At 46.8% G+C, this 15,969-nt stretch overlaps 1 protein-coding gene across 1 annotated transcript in view; it reads right to left on the minus strand.

Annotated features, from left to right (window-relative positions):
- The window catches only part of GFI1 (growth factor independent 1 transcriptional repressor), a 36,755-nt gene extending 30,452 nt beyond the window's left edge, over nt 1-6,303 (minus strand). Inside the window, exon 1 of the mRNA XM_061633673.1 lies at nt 6,224-6,303. The gene's annotated coding sequence lies outside the window, so the exon portion shown is untranslated. The remainder of the gene's footprint in view (nt 1-6,223) is intronic.
- Nucleotides 6,304-15,969: the final 9,666 nt, after the last annotated feature.

The raw sequence follows: 15,969 nt of genomic DNA on the forward strand, positions 1-15,969 counted from the left end.
CCAAACAGCTCGATCGTATTAAGCATATTAACTCGGAAGTGCTAAGACCAGTTGTGGTCAATCACCTTTTACTCCCTAGCGAGAGAGCGCGCGTTGAGGAATCGATCACGGAGGGTGTTTCTTTTTAAAAAATCTCTACTGGTGGGAAACGACCGTGCTTTTAAGCCTTTTGGGCTGTAGGTTAACGCGGAACATCTCTCTCTCTCGGCCCCCCTCGTTCGCCCAGTCACACAAAAAACGTGGACTGAGGGATTTTTGTTGTTGTTCGTTCAACGGATAAGAAATCATGATTGAAAGGGAAGGAACCCGTTGCTTAACCCAGCTTGCCTGTGACTGAAACGCAAGAGCAGGTGGCTAAAGGGTGATAAGGAGTAACTTAATTTGGATCAAGTGACTTTGGGAACAGGCACCGTTAGAATCACGTTTAGAAACGATCACACACTTTTTTTCCAGTTTGGGAGGGGAGCAGCCGGCTGGACAGTTGTGCTTTTAGTGCCTTGCGTCCTGAAACTGGCAGACTCGTGGCATATATTTCATGGAGCAAGTCAGCATTTCGATTATGTAGACCGGATGCCTCCGGGCAAAGTTTTCCTTCCATGTGCACCGAAATCGGGATTAACTCTGTACCTGGGAGTGTGTGTGGGGAATATAGAGAGATGGGGTCGGGAAGCGTCAAATATTGAGAGACTCCCAAAGTCAGCCTTGAATATTTATGATCTCCCTGTCCTATTCTGTCACCCACAAGGAGTTCAGAGTAATTGCTAGGGTTGAACGCTTCAGATTGTTCAGTCTGAAGATCGCGGGCAAAATCTGGTAAAAAATACCAGATTTAACCACACACACACCCCAATTCACCACTGTTCTGCTCCGGAACCTTTTCTGCCTGGGCTTGTTGTGATCTTTTGGCTGAAACAAACAAATGAAGGGGTTGCGTGCGTCTACAGGAGCTCTGTTAGAAACGGAACCCGGGGTCTCTTTTGTCTTTAGGATAGCTTACTGAGGAGTATTATGGGAGACGGATTGAGCTCGCATTTTAAAGGGGTGGGGGTTAAATCTGTCTACTAGACTTGGCCGGAGTCTCTGGATTCCCGGGGTGTCTGTCAGTAAGCAGAAGCGCCCTGAACTCTTACGTGTCCCGACCAGCTGAATAGACTTCAGAGTGGGTTGTCAGAAGGAGAGCCCAGACTTACGCACACTTAACTGAGAAATGAGACTCACATTAAAAAAAACACCTGGCTGCATATTTCATTTTATTTTACTACTTTGCACCCCGAGCATTCGGGCACAATCCACGGGATTTCTTCTGCGCACACCCCACTGAAGTAGCTGGGAGGTGCGCAAGAGAATTCTTGTGGGATGTGCCCTTCCGCCTGTTTCCATCGAGGGTTTCTGCTTTTTCCAGAAAGATCTGGAATGGAGGCCAGATTGATCAAGAGACAAGATGCTGCATTCTGTTGTCCTTGAAGCAGGGCAAATGCTTTTCACTATTGTATACACGGCGCCACTAATCCATTTAGAAGCTTTTGCAAATAATAAAGAGGCAGGAGAAAATTTTACTCACAGTATTTTTTTTTAATTAAACGTCCATTCTGCGGGGAAGTCCCTTTCTCCTGCACACACCTAACTGGAGTACATGGAAGGTGCCGAAGAGGCAAGCGTGCTAGATTGGGGCCCAAAATGTGCGATCTTTAGAAGCTGCTGAGTGTTAGATTACAGGTAGCAGCTCACATTACGCTTTTGAACATTGTTTTAGTTTATTTAAAACATACCTAATTTTTTACCTTGTGTGCGTACAATGCATACCTATTATATATGTAATCTGTGTTTGTGAGATGCGTATGCAGCACACGCTTTTGAAAGCGCTGGCCGGGTCTCGTCAATTTCAAAGGGAGGGCATCAAAGGCAGCCAGTGCGCGGAGCGTTCCATGGGCTTTGTTGTCAATGTGCCGTAGTTGCTGTTGCTGCTGCTGCTGTTTACTGCCGGTGGGAGAAATTCTCCGGCGCTCCACCTGCCGCTTCATTCATCCTTGAGATGGAGACGCAGAAGCGGAAAGTGGGGACCAAAAATCAAAGCGCCTTGATAGATTGGTTGCCTTATCTGCACTAGCCTCCCCCCTCCCCCCTCCCCTCTATTGATTCACTGAAACAAAACAACAGCAGCGTCAGGGTGTGTGTGTGTAAATAGTTAAGTTTTAGGACTAGAGGGAGGGAGCCTCCGACTGGACGCCTTGGATTAGATCCTTTCCGATCTGGCACAGGTCTGACAGCTAATTCGTTTAGTTGATAAAATGGTTCAGATCTTGATTCAGCCTGACCGGCGGCTGTCTGGGTGCGCTGGTGCTACCTGGTTATTGTTAGTTTTTAAAAGCACTGCTAGCAGGAATTATTGAAATACCCAATCACGTATTTGCGATAAGTGGGATAAATTCACAAACGGATCCTAAAAACAAGCCCAGCTGAATCCAACGGGAAGGCACGCGTGAAGCTACATGGGCAACGCCGGGTGTACCGTACCAGTTAACATCACCCCATGTCTTTTTTATAGGGTATTCGTGGAGACCCAGAGGTCACTTGCTAACAGCTCCCTCATGGGTATACTCGTCTAGATCTTCTCCCCTCCCCCAGCACATCGGGAAAGCTTCGTGTATGAAGCTGCCCCCTGTCGTTCAAGCAGTGCCTCTAATATCCGGGTGGCAACAGGGTATCCAGATTATTAACCCTAAGGCTAATGCTCCGGTGTGTCGTCCCTGAATCATCTTCAGTGCTTAGAGGTTCGGATCAGTGGTGAGCCCTCATCTTTCCCCCTGATGATGGGGGACCCCGCTTCCCGGCGGCTGCATTTCGGTTTCAAGCAAGACATCCCCCTCTTCCCAGCTTAGTCCTTGCGCAAACGATACTTTAAAAGAAAGCTCTTTCCAGCAGCCCACACAGACGGGTTGGGAGCTGTTAAGGAAAGAAGGGACTGGGCATGTGTTTGAGGAAATGCCATGCCCGCTCCGAAAGTGTGACCTCTCTGTCTGTCTCTCCTTCACACACACACACTCGCACCCAGAGCAGGTAGGAGCTCTGCACAGCAGCAAGAGGCCAGTTGAGCTAAAGGAGAGGGACACTCTCCCCTCTGCAGCTTCTCTGCTCCAAATGGCTCCTCCGGATTCGGCTTTCCTTCAATCTATAGGCGGCACAGTCCTCTACACACTTACCTAGGAGGCAATCCTATTGAACTCAATGGGACATCCTCCTGAGCAGGCACGCATAGGATTCTGGGTAAAACACCCAAAGGCCAGGAAAAGGCACAGCTGACGGTCTCAGGCGTTTGCCCCTAACGCTTAATCACTGGGGAGATGATGGTCCAGATTTTTAGTGGTGCGGCTCTGAGGAAATAACTAAAGTAATGCGGGGTGCCAAATCACCCTCCTGATTTGGCCTATTTGGGTGGGGCGAATCTTTTCAACCACTTTGGCGTTTTAGGAAGACAATTCCGTCCATCAGAGGCCTGGTCTGGGGGAGGGTTGGGTTTTGGGAGATCCCTAAGGCCCCAAGATGTGCTGGGTTGCGATGGAGGAGAAAATCACTGGCGGAGCTCGTTGCCTTTCCAAGCTGTAAAAGCTCCGCTTGGATAGGAAGCTGCCTTATACTGAGTCAGCCATCTAGCCCAGCATTATCTACACTGACTGGCAGCGGCTCTCTCAGCCCTACCCGAGGACTGAACCTGGGACCTTCTGCACGTGAAGCAGATGCTCAGACCTTTCCGGGCCCCCAGATTAAGAACATAAGAAGAGCCTGCTGGATCAGGCCAGTGGCCCATCTAGTCCAGCATCCTGTTCTCACAGTGGCCAACCAGGTGCCTGGGGGAAGCCCGCAAGCAGGACCCGAGTGCAAGAACACTCTCCCCTCCTGAGGCTTCCGGCAACTGGTTTTCAGAAGCATGCTGCCTCTGACTAGGGTGGCAGAGCACAGCCATCATGGCTAGTAGCCATTGATAGCCCTGTCCTCCATGAATTTGTCTAATCTTCTTTTAAAGCCATCCAAGCTGGTGGCCATTACTGCATCTTGTGGGAGCAAATTCCATAGTTTAACTATGCGCTGAGTAAAGAAGTACTTCCTTTTGTCTGTCCTGAATCTTCCAACATTCAGCTTCTTGGAATGTCCACGAGTTCTAGTATTATGAGAGAGGGAGAAGAACCTTTCTCTATCCACCCTCTCAATGCCATGCATAATTTTATACACTTCTATCATGTCTCCTCTGACCCGCCTTTTCTCTAAACTAAAAAGCCCCAAATGCTGCAACCTTTCCTCGTAAGGGAGTCGCTCCATCCCCTTGATCATTCTGGTTGCCCTCTTCTGAACCTTTTCCAACTCTATAATATCCTTTTTGAGATGAGGCGACCAGAACTGCACACAGTATTCCAAATGCGGCCGCACCATAGATTTATACAACGGCATTATGATATCGGCTGTTTTATTTTCAATACCTTTCCTAATTATCGCTAGCATGGAATTTTCCTTTTTCCCAGCTGCCGCACACTGGGTCGACATTTTCATCGTGCTGTCCACTACAACCCCAAGGTCTCTCTCCTGGTCGGTCACTGCCAGTTCAGACCCCATGAGCGTATATGTGAAATTAAGATTTTTTGCTCCAATATGCATAATTTTACACTTGTTTATATTGAATTGCATTTGCCATTTTTCCGCCCATTCACTCAGGTTGGAGAGGTCTTTTTGGAGCTCTTCGCAATCCCTTTTTGTTTTAACAACCCTGAACAATTTAGTGTCGTCAGCAAACTTGGCCACTTCACTGCTCACTCCTAATTCTAGGTCATTAATGAACAAGTTGAAAAGTACAGGTCCCAATACAGATCCCTGAGGGACTCCACTTTCTACCGCCCTCCATTGGGAGAACTGTCCGTTTATTCCTACTCTCTGCTTTCTGCTTCTTAACCAATTCCTTATCCACAAGAGGACCTCTCCTCTTATTCCATGACTGCTAAGCTTCCTCAGAAACCTTTGGTGAGGTACCTTGTCAAATGCTTTTTGAAAGTCTAAGTACACTATGTCCACTGGATCACCTCTATCTATATGCTTGTTGACACTCTCAAAGAATTCTAATAGGTTACTGAGACAGGACTTTCCCTTGCAGAAGCCATGCTGGCTCTGCTTCAACAAGGCTTGTTCTTCTATGTGCTTAGTTAATCTAGCTTTAATCATACTTTCTACCAGTTTTCCAGGGACAGAAGTTAAGCTAACTGGCCTGTAATTTCCGGGATCCCCTCTGGATCCCTTTTTGAAGATTGGCGTTACATTTGCCACTTTCCAGTCCTCAGGCACGGAGGAGGACCCGAGGGACAAGTTACATATTTTAGTTAGCAGATCAGCAATTTCACTTTTGAGTTCTTTGAGAACTCTCGGGTGGATGCCATCCGGGCCCGGTGATTTGTCAGTTTTCATATTGTCCATTAAGCCTAGAACTTCCTCTCTCGTTACCACTATTTGTCTCAGATTCCTCAGAATCCCTTCCTGCAAATGTTAGTTCAGGTTCAGGGATCTGCCCTATATCTTCCACTGTGAAGACAGATGCAAAGAATTCATTTAGCTTCTCTGCAATCTCCTTATCGTTCTTTATCGATTCTTCACCAGGTGCGCGGCATGCATTTCCCCAAACAGACCCAGAAAGGCAAAGAAGCCAATGGAGAGAGCGGGACTGGCGGCGATGCGCCCTCCTCTCTGTCTGTCGCCCCCCCCCCCCTCTCTCGCCATCCAATCACTTACCCTTGCTGCGACGAGAGGTGCCGGGGTTGACGCTGGCCCTGGAGAGCACGCCCTCTGAGCTACGCAAAGGGGTCTCTAATATCCCAGAGAGCTGGTTGTGATCGTGGGGATGCGGGGCGGGGATAGGAGCAATACACTCTACACATGCACAGAAAGGACTAATCGCAGGGATCCCCAAAGTTCCCAGGCTGCAAGCATCGGGCCTCAAGGACAGGTGCCGCCGACGCTGCGCTTTACTTGGAGACTCTACCCTTCCAGTACGAAGTTGAGTCAATTTCACCTGCTCACCCGTGCATGAATGCAACAGCACAAACACGCAAGGGAGGGACCGAGAACTGACCCCCCTTTGCTGTAGGAAAATCTGGGTGTCCCGATTCCCGCGTTCCCCACTTGCTTTGGGCGCAGACCTCCAGAAGGCAGAGGGGTGGGGTGCAATGGAAGACGCAGCTTCGCTTACCATGGAGAAAGACGATGGCAGGAGACGGTTGCAGCCTGCCTCCTTCTGCCCTCGGGGACTTAAAATGTACAGCCCCCTCCTCTTCCTCCTCCTTCTCTGTGAAGAATGGGTGTCTGCGCTGGCCTTTTTCTTTCTAAACACCCTTTCCGAGCTCAGCCCCTGAAACCGCAAATTCCACTTCCTGAGCGTTAGGGAGCTTGCTGCCGCTGCTGCAATACCACCAAAATCTTGCTTTTTCTTCTTCTCTCTCTTCTTTTGAAAAGGCGGTCGAAAAATAAAATAAGAGCAATCAGTCCCACCGGCTCCTTTTTCTCCCTCGCTCTCTCCGCTTTCGCCTTTGCTGTCTCCCTGCCTCTGCAAGCCTTTTCCCCCCAGTCAACCCGGGCTTCAGGACCCAAGCGGCGGTGATGGGCTCTGCTGTTCTTCAGGCTCTCTCCTTCTTCAACTACTTGAAGAATCCAATCTGGGCTGAGGAAATAGGTGAGAGCACTCAACGCCCCGATGTTTAAAATTTATTTAGAGATCGTTGTGTGTAGTTCCTTTGGTTCCCCTTAATTTCTCTCTCCCCTCTTTATTTCATATACTGACAACATTTTGTATATAGATCTCGGTGAACCACACGCCTGGTGATAAAGATAAAGGCCTGTATCCTACTAGGTTTTACTGAGTAGACCCTTTAAAAGAAGGGGCCTCGGTTACTTATGCCCATTCATTTCTGTGGATTTACTTGCAGTATGACTAAGATTGGATAAAAAATGGAAAAATGGAAATGGCCTGCCTTCAAGTCGATCCCGACTTATGGCAACCCTATGAATAGGGTTTCATGGTAAGCGGTATTCAGAGGGGGATTACCATTGCCACCATCTGAGGCTGAGAGGCGGTGACTGGCCCAAGATCACCCAGTGAGCTTCATGGCTGTGTGGGGATTCGAAGCCTGGTCTCCCAGGTTGTAGTCCAACACTCTAACCACTACACCACACTGGCTCTCTTGATTGGATACTACAACTCAAATTAAAAAGGGAAGGCTGCAGTCCTAACCCTACTTACCTGGGAGTAAGCCCCACTGAATCTGACAGAACTTACTTCTGAGTAGACATGGTTGGGATTGCGCTGTAAATCATTGATGATTTGCTGCCCTTTATTAGTACCCCCAGTCCAACATAGCAAGCACACCCTTGGTCTGCCTGCCTAACAGTACGACTGGCCCAGGTAGTTTTTCCCTCTCAGGTGGAAGATTCCAAATAGGCTAAAGTTATTAATTGATCTTATTGTCTCTTTTACAGCACAGTCCGGGATGCGCTTACTTGGAAATAGGTCCCACTGAAATGAATGGAATTACTCCCAAGTAGGTGCAGCCTGAGTGGCCTAATTTCTATTAATGGGTGAATATGAGACTTTCAAGTTGATCTTTCAGCATAAACTCAGATGCCTTCTTCCAGCCCAGTTTGTCCAATGAAGAACAGTGTGTGATTCTGAACTTAACTCCTACACCAGTGGATCTCAAACTTCCTACTTTTAGGGGATTATTTCCACATCTTTTTGGCAGAGAAAGAAACACCATGGCAAAGCCCTCTCACACTGTACAGGGTTTGGGGAGAATTTTTTTGAATATGCTCTGTTATCAAGTCAGCCCTACCATTAGGGCTGTAACATTAGAGGTAGCCTCGGTGGCATGGAGTGACTTCTACCAACTCCAGTTGGTGGCCCGCTACGCCCCTATCTGGACAGGGATAACCTGGCTTCAGTTGTCCATGCTCTGGTAACCTCCAAGTTAGATTACTGCAATGCGCTGTACGTGGGGCTGCCTTTGAAGACAGTTCGGAAGCTGCAGCTTGTGCAAAATGCAGTGGCCAGATTGGTAACAGGGACCAGACGGTTCGAACATATAAAACCGATTCTGGCCCGCGTGCATTGGCTGCCTGTATGTTTCTGAGCCCAGTTCAAGGTGCTGGTTTTAACCTATAAAGCCTTACATGGCTTGAGACCACAATACCTGATGGAAGGCCTCTCCCGACATGAACCCACCCATACACTATGCTCAACATCCAAGGCCCTCCTCCGGGTGCCTACTCCGAGGGAAGCTGGGAGTCTGGCAACAAGAGAGAGGGCCTTCTCAGTGGTGGCCCCCAATTTATGGAATAATTTTTCTGACGAGGTGCGTCTGGCACCAACACTGTTATCTTTTTGGCGCCAGGTCAAGACTTTCCTCTTTTCCCAGGCATTTTTTAACAGCATTTAAATAGCACGTTTTAAACTTGCCTATCGGTTTTTATGGGTTTTAATCTGGTATGGTTTTAAATTTGTATACTTGTTTTTAATGTTTTTAATTGTGGTAAACTGCCCAGAGAGCTTCGGCTATGAGGCAGTATATAAATGCAATAAATAAATTGGACAAAGGGATGCAATTGCCGCAGGTGGCAGATGCTGGGAGTAAGGGGTGGGCAATGTCAGTGAGATATTGGAGAGGATGGAATGGTATGTGCCCTGCAGCCTACTCTGCACCCTCTAAGCTAGCCTGCTGCCCGGGTCAGGTGTGGTTGAGGATGCTGCCCTGTCACAGTGTTGAAGTAAAACTCAACTCTTGGGCTTGCCCTGCTCTGTTCACACAGGTTGCTAGTCAAGCCTGTTGCGCTGTGTCACATCATGCATTTAAAGCACATTGATTCCCCCCAAATAATCCCAGGAACTGTAGTTTACCCTTCACAGAACTACAGTTCCCAGCACCCTTAACAAACTACAATTCCCAGGTTTCTTTAGGGAAAGTCATATGCTTTAAATGTGGTCCCAGCACTCACTTGTATGTGCCTACTTGCCTGCAGTTGCTATGCATTGCAGGGCTCAGATTGGTAATGATGGATTAATTTTCCACATAATATGGTTTAGCAGTGAAACAGTGGGACTGCAGTGCCTAAATGGTGTTGCCACAGCAATCCTGTTGTTATTTACCATCAGTCAAACAACTAGAATAGCAAATAGTTCCCCCCCCTGTTCCAGCAATTGCAAGGTTGATGGGTATTTTCCTGTGGAGTGACACTTGCCATAGTGCCACTGCTAGTGACTGAATGATGCCCATGACACCACTGCCAACCAGGCATGTTACTAGTTCCTTGCAGATTTAACAACTCTGTCTTGAATCTCTCATAAATATCTACCACATTCCTGCTTGGGTGTGTGATATACAAAAAGCAAGGTCAATAAAACAATTGACCCTGTCTGGTGCTTGAGAATATGTCATTTGCTTATTTTCCTCAAACAGCCACCTCCATAAAATTGTACCTCCAAATGATTCCCCACCGCAGCAAGGAGAACCTCATCCCTTTTATGGGGTGGGGTGCTCAGCTTATGCTACTCAAATGCTAAGAGGCAGCAATGTTACTACCCTAGGAAGAGAACATTGGTCTGGAAAGATTTTTTCATATGACATGAACAGCATTTTTTCACCTCCGTGAAGCCATATAAATGTATGTGTCAAATGTTACTAACGTGGGCCGGGGGGGGGCGGGGAATGCATTCTTGCAAACCTGATACCCGAACAAACATCAGAAATGCAAGAATATAACATTTAAATGTCACTGGAAAATAGTTTAAAGCAGAAGTGCCTCGCATCACACCTCCTAGCCAATGTAGGTTTTATATCTCAATTAGAGCTATCAGAAATGGGGGAGGGGAAACCCCAATCTGTAACTTGTAGACATGGCTTTTAAAACAAGAACTAGCGCTGAAGCCTACCTGAAATCAGGCCCTCTGTCATGAAACCCTTTACCCCATTCCTCCCCCCCCCAATGTGGCTACTCAGGGGAATAAAAGCAGGCATTTTCCCACCTGCCTAGACCAAGGCACTTTCTTCTTTGTTATCACTTCACCTGGCCTACTTTTCCATTTTGGCAGTGAGGTAGAAGCCTCAGGCAGCAGATGCAGGGGGTGGGGGGATGGAGAACAGCAGCAAAGTGTTGGGGTGTGCATTTGTGGCCTGCCCTCAGCCTCTAAGAGAGCCTGAGGCCCCTCCAGTGTGTTGTCCTGTTGCTAGTGTTGACATAAGACACCTTACTTCAGAATAACTAGCAGCAGTCTGCCTTCCTCAGTACAAACCAAGAGGAACTTTAAGATCTTCTGAGAAGATCCTTGAGATTGTTCCATGCCAGCAGATTGTCACTTGGTGACAACATGGAATCAGGCCTTCTTATGAATAGTTCGTGCCCTCTGGAATGGCCTTCCCTTAGATAACCCATGAGGTGGACATTAGCTTCAATGAGTCTACTAAAACCCCATGTGTTTCAATTTTGAGCTCCTTGGAGGAAAGATGAAATTATATAAATGCCATAATAAACAATTAAGATTCAACTGCCACTCTGGTTGGCATCTGTATGTGAAAGGTTTGTGTGTGTAGAAACTAGTTTACTGTACAAGGGTAAAATTTACATTTGTTGCCCCGCCTACTTTTGCCTCTGGCCCCAACCACTTTTGGCATGTGGCTCTCAGAAAATTCCCCAGATGAGAATACAGCCCTTGGGCTGAAAAGGGTTCCCCATCCTGGCATACTGCCTCTGGGCTTAGGCCTCAATGGCTCCAGACTCAAGTTGGGAGAGGTTAGGGTAGAGTGGATGGAAGTGTATCTTAAGGTGGTGCCCAGCAAAGCCATCCTGCCATGTGCATGTGTGGTGCATGGCTGGACCTAGGAGGAAGCAGAGGTAAGTAGGCCACCACAGGCAAACTGTACCTTATTGAGTTAGTTTTACCATTATGGAAAGCGCCATTAGGATTATGGGCCTCAGGCACCACCACTTTATCTCAAATTGTCTCAGTGTCAGAACTGGTGCCATTTTGGAGATTCTCCCCACCCCACCCCACCCCACCCCTGCCAAGAAAGACAAAGAAAATAATGTGGTGAGGTAGGGGGTAACACCTTGCCTCTTGAGAAAGGAAAAGGCTTATGCTAGCCCAGAAATAGTATCATGGGGTCAACAAGGAGGGAAATCAGAACAGGCCTTCTGGGACCTGCATGAGGCCTTTGAGGGAGTTATAACCAATCATCTGTTCTAACTGCCAATTCAGTTACTGTAACATTTTATTACTTTGGTTTTCAATACTGCCTCAATTATTTTCTATTTCCGTGTTTCTAACCCACTTTGAATTCCCCTGTTGCAGGGGTGGGGAATCTGGGGTTCCCCAGATGGTGCTGGACTATCACCCCATCATCCCTGACCATTGCCCATGAGAGTTGGAGTCCAGCAACATCTGGAGGAGGGTCACAGGTTCCCCCACCTGGCCCTAGCGAAGGAAAAACCAGGTAGAGTCCAAATAGACAAGCAAACTTCCACTTACTTTATTGACAGAGAAGCCCTGGGGTTCAACCTTGCCTACAGTCCACCATCCTAGTTATTAAAAGCTTGTTGTGGTTGCCCTTGAGGAACAGTTAGTACCTGCATTTTTCAAGTTTAGTTGTCCCGTTCTTCCAGTAGAGATCATGTGCCTTTAACAGACATCCTACAGGCTCAGCTTCTCTCTGAGATTCAGTGAGGGGGGAGCATCATCTGTTGATTTTCTGCCTGTCCAGCAACTGTTACAAGGCCCGAAAGCGTGTGGGTGTGTATTAAAGGTGACAGGCCTAGGATTCGCTATAGGGTGTCGTGGCCCTTTCCCAGCCTCCTAATAGCTTGTTGTGGAAACTCTTGCGGGGATAAACATGCCCTGCGGCGCGGCTGAAAATACTTTGGCACCCACCCCGGCCCTCCAGGCTTGCTCATTTCCCCTGGGAACTTAGGTAAGGCTTAAATTTGGAAGAGGTGGGAGGATTTCTCCTTCTATCTTCTCTCTTTTGCCTGCAGATTGCCAGATCTAGGAAGGAATCCTTGTCCACTGCTAGGGAAGGAGGGAAAAAGTCTCTGCAGAAAGCGAAACCATTGCCTAGCAAAGCCTCGGCCTTCTTTTCCGGGCCTTACAGGGGGGGGGGGAGCAATTTGCTAAATCTCCCAAAGTGCCTGCGGTTTGTGCAGCTCAGCCAAAGTCAGCAAGACCCTGGAGACAGAAGAGAAGGCGCTCTGTGTGGGGGGGGGGCACGTCTCCGTGACGGTATCGTTATGACTACCCCGGTTTTAGCAGAGCTTTGGTTAACTCCATGCATGAAATCACACCGCTTGTAAAATTAGAAGGGCTCAAAACCACAGAGTTCACAGAAGCGCGCGCATACACACACCCCGTTTCCATTAGCAGCACTTGTTCGTCTCCACCGTGCACAAGCGTAGTGGAGGAGAGGGGGCAGGCGCGTCCTTCAGACCACCCAGCCTACAAGAGAAATAAAAAAGGGTCGAGGATTTTTCTCCCCACCGGTGCTTTGGGTCATCTTTGTTTGGTAGTGACCCTGTGGTGTTAACGAGTAGATGGCAGGGAGAAAAGCAAGAGCTGAAGGCTTCCCCACACTGTGCCCACCCGAATGCCAAGACCCTCTAGGCCCAGCCGTACACCTTGTGCCTTGCGGTGATACAGGCTCACAGGAAATTATACTGGGGGGCGAGGAACCGGAGGTCCTCCAGACTCCAACTCCCATCATAATCACTGGAGTCCAACAACATTGAATAAGGAATTGGTTAAGAAGCAGAGAGTAGGAATAAACGGACAGTTCTCCCAGTGGAGGGCTGTAGAAAGTGGAGTTCCTCAAGGATCGGTATTGGGACCTGTACTTTTCAACTTGTTCATTAATGACCTAGAATTAGGAGTGAGCAGTGAAGTGGCCAGTTTGCTGACGACACTAAATTGTTCAGGGTTGTTAAAACAAAAAGGGATTGCGAAGAGCTCCAAAAAGACCTCTCCAAACTGAGTGAATGGGTGGAAAAATGGCAAATGTAATTCAATATAAACAAGTGTAAAATTATGCATATTGGAGCAAAAAATCTGAATTTCACATATACGCTCATGGGGTCTGAACTGGCAGTGACCGACCAGGAGAGAGTCCTCGGGGTTGTAGTGGACAGCACGATGAAAATGTCGACCCAGTGTGCGGCAGCTGGGAAAAAGGAAAATTCCATGCTAGCGATAATTAGGAAAGGTATTGAAAATAAAACAGCCAATATCATAATGCCATTGTATAAATCTATGGTGCGGCCGCATTTGGAATACTGTGTGCAGTTCTGGTCGCCTCATCTCAAAAAGGATATTATAGAGTTGGAAAAGGTTCAGAAGAGGGCAACCAGAATGATCAAGGGGATGGAGCGACTCCCTTACGAGGAAAGGTTGCAGCATTTGGGGCTTTTTAGTTTAGAGAAAAGGCGGGTCAGAGGAGACATGATAGAAGTGTATAAAATTATGCATGGCATTGAGAGGGTGGATAGAGAAAAGTTCTTCTCCCTCTCTCATAATACAAGAACTCGTGGACATTCAAAGAAGCTGAATGTTGGAAGATTCAGGACAGACAAAAGGAAGTACTTCTTTACTCAGCGCATAGTTAAACTATGGAATTTGCTCCCACAAGATGCAGTAATGGCCACCAGCTTGGATGGCTTTAAAAGAAGATTAGACAAATTCATGGAGGACGGGGCTATCAATGGCTACTAGCCGTGATGGCTGTGCTCTGCCACCCTAGTCAGAGGCAGCATGCTTCTGAAAACCAGTTGCCGGAAGCCTCAGGAGGGGAGAGTGTTCTTGCACTCGGGTCCTGCTTGCGGGCTTCCCCCAGGCACCTGGTTGGCCACTGTGAGAACAGGATGCTGGACTAGATGGGCCACTGGCCTGATCCAGCAGGCTCTTCTTATGTTCTTATGTTCTTAACATTTGGAGGGTCTCTTGTTTCCCCGTTTCAGACTTATACTTTGTTGTTGTTGTTATGTGCCTCCAAGTCGACTACGCGACCCTATGAATTAGTGACCTCCAAGAGCATCTGTCATGAACCATCTCGTAAGTTCAGGTCTGTGGTTTCCTTTATGGAATCAATCCATCTCTTGTTTGGCCTTCCTCTTTTCTACTTCCTTCTGTTTTTCCCAGCATTATTATCTTTTCTAATGAATCATGTCTTCTCATTATGTGTCCAAAGTATGATAACCTCAGTTTCATCATTTTAGCTCCTAGTGATGGTTCTGGTTTAATTTGTTCTAACACCCAATTATTTGTCTTATTTAAAAATGTATCCTGCTGCGTTGTGAGAAGTTACTACAGGGTATGAGGATTTTTTTTAAAAGTAAATTTTAAATGCATTTTAAATTTATCATGGAGCTTAGTATTGTATATCACAATTTTCAAGGGACAACATGTTTATAATAATGTCTAAGCATTATATGTTTCATCATGTGATACAATTCAAACACAGCTTATAAAAACTGATAAAATTATCACTTATGTCCATCTTCGTTATGCACCTTCAAGTTATGGCGACCCTATGAATCAGCGACCTCCAATAGCATCTGTTGTAAACCACCCTGTTCAGATTTTGTCAGTTCAGGTCTGTAGCTTCCTTTTCATTTTCTACCCACTCCTAATTGGAGAGATTGAGACTTGTCCCTGAGACTTTTTGTATGCAAAGCATGTGCTTTCCCATCAGGATATGATCCCTTCCTGTGACAGGTGAAACGTCAACAGGTGAAGCCTCATTCCCTGCCCATATGCCAGGGAAATTGTACCTGCTCAGTTTGTATGCCTTGCTGCTTTTAAAGGAACAGGAGCTCTGTTCCAGAAGGTGGCAGCTACCCTAAGCAAAGAGGATTCAGGATCACATTCAAGCAAGTGATGAATGGCTGTTTTCCTTCCTGTTTAAAAACTGATCCTGCTGAGTTGGAGGAAGTGACAAAAGCATACGAGGATAAAGAAAATAAGTTAATCAGATACACATTTAAAAATGTATAATCCTAGGTTCAGTCTTGGCATCGCCAGTGAAAATAGATGAGGTAGCAGGTGATGGGCGACTTCTGCAGGAGACTGGGAAGCTGGTGCCAGTCAAAGTAGACAAATATGTCTGTGGGGGGGCTGCTAGATGGACCCACAGCCTGACAGAGTAAGGCAGAATCCTATTACCATTTCAAGCATCATATTATACGGCTGTATTTCATTTTAAACTAGGCTGTGTGTGTGTGTGTTTTAAACTTAAAAGCCACTCCCCTCTGAAGCCAGAAGAGGGGGCAGGTAGGAAATCACCAGGTTGACAAAGGCTGCTATAGAAAGATAGCATTTTGAGGAGAGATAAAAGGTGGCACAGTTTTGTTTGTTTTTCTGCAGACCTACCAGTTAACAAAATGATGATACCAAGGAATATCTTGCCAAGCTAGAACCTCAGACCAGTGCTTGTGATGTGAAAGATCTGTGAAATCTGTTTATAGAGTCAGGGTTGACACCATGGAACAAGGCCACATGCTAGAGTTCTAAGAACAGGCACAGACACCTGAGTTTATTATGACAATGCTAGGAAATAAAGTGTGTTTATGGATACAGAGAATTCTAGAACAGAGGTTCTCAAACAATGGTCCATGGACCACTAGTGATCCATGAGCTTCATTTAGGTGATCTACAACACGTCTGTGGATTTGTGGTTGAAGATGGGAGATGGCACATGTATCATATTAAATATTCATATTCATTTTTAATTGTATTTGTGTTTCTTTTGTTGTATTTTACTGTATTACAATTTGAATTCTATGGAATGCAAATTTTAATACCGTAAAATACAATTCACAAAAAATAAATGAAGCAATCAGAATAAAATTAAAGATAATACAGCATCTAGCACAAGTGCTACAACAGGCAGGAAAATCATTAAGTGGTCCACC

Source organism: Rhineura floridana, chromosome 6 (assembly GCF_030035675.1).
Source record: "Rhineura floridana isolate rRhiFlo1 chromosome 6, rRhiFlo1.hap2, whole genome shotgun sequence".
Taxonomy (NCBI): domain Eukaryota; kingdom Metazoa; phylum Chordata; class Lepidosauria; order Squamata; family Rhineuridae; genus Rhineura; species Rhineura floridana.